Source organism: Phalaenopsis equestris, unplaced genomic scaffold (genome assembly GCF_001263595.1).
Source record: "Phalaenopsis equestris unplaced genomic scaffold, ASM126359v1 Scaffold000392, whole genome shotgun sequence".
Lineage (NCBI taxonomy): Eukaryota > Viridiplantae > Streptophyta > Magnoliopsida > Asparagales > Orchidaceae > Phalaenopsis > Phalaenopsis equestris.
In genome coordinates this window covers 584,455-590,065 of record NW_018164834.1, presented here as the reverse complement: position 1 = coordinate 590,065, position 5,611 = coordinate 584,455, and positions in this window count along the sequence as shown.

Here is a 5,611-nt window from a genome sequence, read left to right as displayed (position 1 = left end):
AAAAAATTTGTGCTGTTTGAAAAGTCAATCTCTAAAGTTTTTTTTTTGTTAAAATATTTGTGTCAATTAATAATTTAAATATCACTTAATTATTATTTATTTACATATCTAACATTTAAACTTCAATTTATTTATATATCTGACATCTGAACTTCAATTTTTACAGCATAGTTCTCATGCACGAAAATGTGTTTTCACTTCAGTGACTTTTGTAATGTAATATGAAGATTTGGGTTGTATTAAGCTAATATATATATATATAGGGTTTGTTGTTAGATATGTGAATGCATGCCAATTAGATGGTATGTATGTAAATGCCCCTTCAAAAAATATTAATAACCCCAAAATAACTTCTGCGGTGTTATTTCATGGTTATTGAAATGAAATATATGAGTTTCTTGTCAATAACCACGAAATAACCTCAGCAGTGTTATTTTGAGCATTAATGAAGTGAAATATATGAGTTTTTTATTAAATAACCCAAAAATAGCCTCCACGGCGTTATTTCAGGGTTATTGAAGTGATATTATTTCAAGGTTATTGAAGTAAAATATATGAGTTTCTTTTTAATAACAATGAAATAACATTTGAGTTATTATTTCTCAGTTATTGAAGTGGAATATATTGATTTTTTTTTTTCAATAACCCGGAAGTAACATCGAAATAATCTCCGCGGTTCTATTTCAATAAGCCCGAAATAACTTCTGCGGTTCCACAGTCCAAACGATGTGTTTTACCTTTTCGAAACATCGAAGTTGTTGTGGGCTGAGTCAGGCGTAAAATATACTTTATGAGGTGGGTCCGATATAGACACGTGATGACATAACTCCACAAGAAAAATGCCCTCATGAGTTGGAGGAGAATTAGCTCATTTTAACGTCTGAAGGTTTATTAAATGAAATGTGTAATGATGGGTATTTAATTCATCAATATCTCATATGACAACTCGATAGATTAAATTGACCGATGATGAAGGTCAGAATGAGACATCTTGAAAACTCATTAACAATCATTTGACATCTCCTATCATATATCATGACAATATATGATTTAAGTTATTTATGATTAAATTTCGCTATTTGCAAGTCTCATTTCCGTATATTTGGTACGTGCAAGACCTAAACATGTTCAAATGTTGCGGCATTTATAAACGTATCACCCAATATCTATGAATTTGTATTTCTAACACCATTTTTTGCATTTTTTACTTTTTATACCATCCAAATATTTCATATCAAATAAAAAATATTATTATTTTAACTTTCAAAAATGAAATACACCTTTTTATGCATAGTTAAGGCGGTATATATGTAAAATTTGAAGTTTAGATGTTAGATTTGTAAATACTATGAAATTGAAGGTGCGCGTATCTAATGGCCCGTTTGGGGCAGCTTATAAGAGCGGCGGCATTTTGAAAACGCTATCTCATCGTTTGTTTCGCGCTTTGGAAATGCGTTTATCAAAACTCTGTTTTCTATTTTGCATTACACGCCGCGTTTCCTTATCCTGTTTAACCCTCAATTACTCTGTTGCCCCTTCCTGCAATGTTTTCTTCTTCCTTCGTTCGCGATTATGGAATAAAGGAAGCTCCCAGTGCCGCAGATTCTTCCTTCGTTCGCGATTCTTCTTCCCGGATTCGACATTGCTTATGTTTCTTCCTTCATCGGCACCCCTTGCTTCTACTCTTCCTTCATCGGCACTCCTTCTGCTTTTTCCTCCTTCGGCACTCTTTCGTTCGCTTTCCTCTGAGGTAATATGAATTCCGACAAAGGGCACCGTTCTGTCTCCTAAATCTGAAGCCTCTGCAGACTCTCACTACTCCAAAACCCCCCAAGGTACTCTCTCTCTACTCCAGAAGTTGTGTGCATTAATGGTGGACGTGGGTAAATACCTAATAGGTTTAATGTTTCCCGTTTTAGTGTTGTTTGTGCTCACGATTTTGTTAAGCCAAGTTTCTTCTCAGGCTTCTATCGCCAATGTTTTTTGGGGTGTTAGAATGAATTAGTGTTTAATTTTATTGTTGTTTTATTAAGGGAGGCATTGTTTTACTGTGTCATTACTTTTTTCTGTTTTTTTTCTGGTTAACCTTTTCCTTTAAGATGTTATTATTTTCCGTGGATGATGCAGTAATTTGCTCATTTGGGGAGAAAATGAACAAGTGTATGCTACTTTGTTGTGATTTATATTAGATTCTCTTATGATTTTGTGAGGAGAGAAAATTGTCTTGATTTTGTGAGGTTATGATTTTGTGAAGAGAGAAAGTTGTCTTTGCAAATGATTTAACAGAAAAACACAGGAATTTGACGATTATTTTGGTGGGATTATTTGCCTTAAGCCAACTTTATTTTTTACATATATGCCACCTTATCTATGCATGAAAAGGTTTATTTCGTTCTTAAAAAGTTAAAATGGTGCTATTTTTTTATGAGTTATGAAAGAATTTGGTGTTATGCAGTAAAAAAGTTAAGTAGAGGTGTTAGATATGTACATACAGGAATTGGGTGATATGTATGTAAATACATATAGGGCTGTCCAGAACAAATTATTAATTCAACTAAAAAATTTGCAAATAAGTTTTTTACAAAACACAAGAACCAAACAGCTCAATAACTTATCAAGAATAGGGGCAAATTGGTCATTTCTCCAGAATCAGCTGTTCTCAAAACGCACTGACCAAACAACCAGACAGATTATCTGGATCAGCTGCCCATCAGCAGATTATCAGGATAAGCTGTTTATCAGCAGAAGCTGGATAAGTTGCAGCTGCCCCAAACAGACCCTAAATCTTCCTAAAATTTCACGATTCATTGTCTAAATTGAAGAAAATTTATTTCAATTATCTCTTGCACTTAATGTTTTTTATATTATTCATAAACTCTTCAAGAAATACCCCTTTGCCTCCAAGTCTTTTTCGCTATTGTCAAATTCTCACATTTATTAATTCAAAATTTTTACGAATCTACCATCAGAATTTATTTTCTTGTACGTCTCTATCTATTTGGCTTTAGCGATTTTCTTCCTCTGGCTTTCTCTCTTGTATTTTTTTTTCCCTATATTATTTAATTTATTTTCAGCCGGACTAAACTTCTCTTATTTAATTTATTTATGAATTATTTAAGCACTTCAATCATTTTTTAATATTTATTTCAAATAAATAATAAAAAATAAATTAACTTACTCTGTCACTTTATGCAACCATTCACTTTTTTTTTTGCAATTATATAAATAAAATTTAGTTTAGGGTTTGTTTGGGGCAGCTGCAGCTTATTGAATAATCTGCTGATAAGTTGATTAAAAATAATCTGCAGATAAACTGGGTGCGATAGCTATTACAATTTTTTTTATGAATACTATTTTGATTAATTATTCACAAAAACTCTCATAATAACTTTTCATATATTTTCAAACTACTGATTTCAAAATGAATCAATCGGCAATAATTCTGAATGTTAAATAATTATAATCTTAAGATAGATAGTTTAGAAGCTTGATATTATTAATATATCCAAAAGATTTATTATTATTTTTTTTTAATAAATTGTTATTTTAATAATTTTGCGTCCATAAAATTTCCTACCAAAAAAAATTGAAAGCTATAAATATTTTCGGCCATTACTAAAATGGGATATAAATGCTTGATTCTTTTTTTAATTAATAATAATAATAATAATAATAATAAAAGTAATGGTCAAAGCAAATTTTGCCGACTAATATTATATATTATATCATTTTGGAGGCACAATTGTCATTTTTTTTTATGTAGTGTAAATATTCTTACATGAAATGCATGAAAATGTCTCAAATTTGTTATAAGAATTTTACTTTAAATATTAAATAAAATGGACAAAAATATGACAAAAAACAAGTTACCTAAGAGAAACCAAGAGATACATGCATGGCAAACACCCCCAAAAACAAGCTCAGAAGAAAAATAGCGAGCCTAACAAATATAACCATAAAACTGAAACAGCAAATCATTCCAGGTTTTTCCTGATTTCCTCCGGCCATTAATGAAGGCTCCAGAAGAGATAGAAAGCTGAAGGGCGAGGAGGAGGAGGAGGAAGAAGAAGTAGAGAGAAAGATATGAGGAATAAGAAGGTTTTCATGGCGATTGCTCTTTGTCTGCTGGTGTTAATGGGTGAAGGAAGAGGAGTATTTGGGTTTCAGAATATGGGATGCCTAAAAAAATGCTGCGAGAGAGCTGGTCGGTGGATGAGATGGATCTGCTGGTTTTCCTGCGACGAGAAGTTTCCTTTATTGAAGCAGAAGGGCAAGATGGAATTGTCAGCTCCCCCTTTGTTTTCTAGGGCAACAAGGTGACTTCACTTCATTTTTCTTTAGGTCTGTTCGCATGCACGGCACCCGGTTATATGCATTTGCATTTCTCACACCCAAATTTTGATTTTTACCCTTAAAAATACTATTCCCTGTGTATGAAATGATGCATGGAAATAGTGTAATCCACATTTTCATATACATAGGTGAGGATGCTTAGGATGTAAAAATTGAAATTAGATTGTGAGATAAAGAGTGCACTCCATGTAAATTTCTAGTTTTCTTTAGGGCCATTTACATACATACCACCCATTTCCTATGTATTTACATATCAATGCGTAAATTCTACCTTTTTCAATTTATAACACACTAAAATATTTCATATCATATAAAAATATTAATGTTTTAAGTTAGTTGAGATGGTAGATATGTAAATAGTAATGTAAGACATGCCCAAGGTTTGGACAAAAAGAAACCATGAGGGAGAGCTAGAGAAAGAGACAAAAACTAAATGAGAAAGAAAGCAGACTTGTCCTGTAGAGCTGAACTAGAGTATTCTCGGGCTCTATGACACATTTTATATATGAAAAGTTGGGGTTACAAGAGAAAATGTGAGTGTTATCTCTCCCAACAGAAAAAGAGTCTAGAGAGAATAACCAGAAGCCCTTAATAGATGGTATAAATCTCATATTTATAGAAGAAAATAGATAAAAAGTGTGAAATTACATATATATTTCTGCTTAATTATCATTTCATGTTGATTTTTGGAGATCTTTAAGATAGTCGTTAAGAGAGCTTCATGTTGATGCTTGTGGGTTTGTTAGGATTAGACATTTGTTCAGTTCTTGGCGTGGATACCAGTCTTTTGTTATCATGGGTTGTCATTTAATTGTCGGACCAACCTTCATTCAATTGACATTCATTCGGTTGGTCGCCAACCCTTCGGTCAGTTGTCCATCAATCAACTGGTGATCTTCAGCCGTTTGGATTCATTATACTTTGTAACTATTCGTCTATGATAAGAACTGTTTGATTGTTTGGAGATTCATGCAAGCTATTTTTTTGGACTACACCAAGAATTAAGTGGCATTCATGTAAATCTTCCTTTTTTTCTTACTCCAATTTATACTAAGAATTAATTTGGCATATTCACATAGGAATGCTTATAAATTCATATTTATATTATATTCTCGCCTATTTTTATTTTTTTATAATTTAAATAACTTTACAATTTATGATATAAGAACTGTTGAGAAAATAGTTTGAGAATGAAAAAAACAGGAAAAAAAAAGGAATAAAAACAAAAAAATCGTCAAGAATTAATTGCACCTGACAT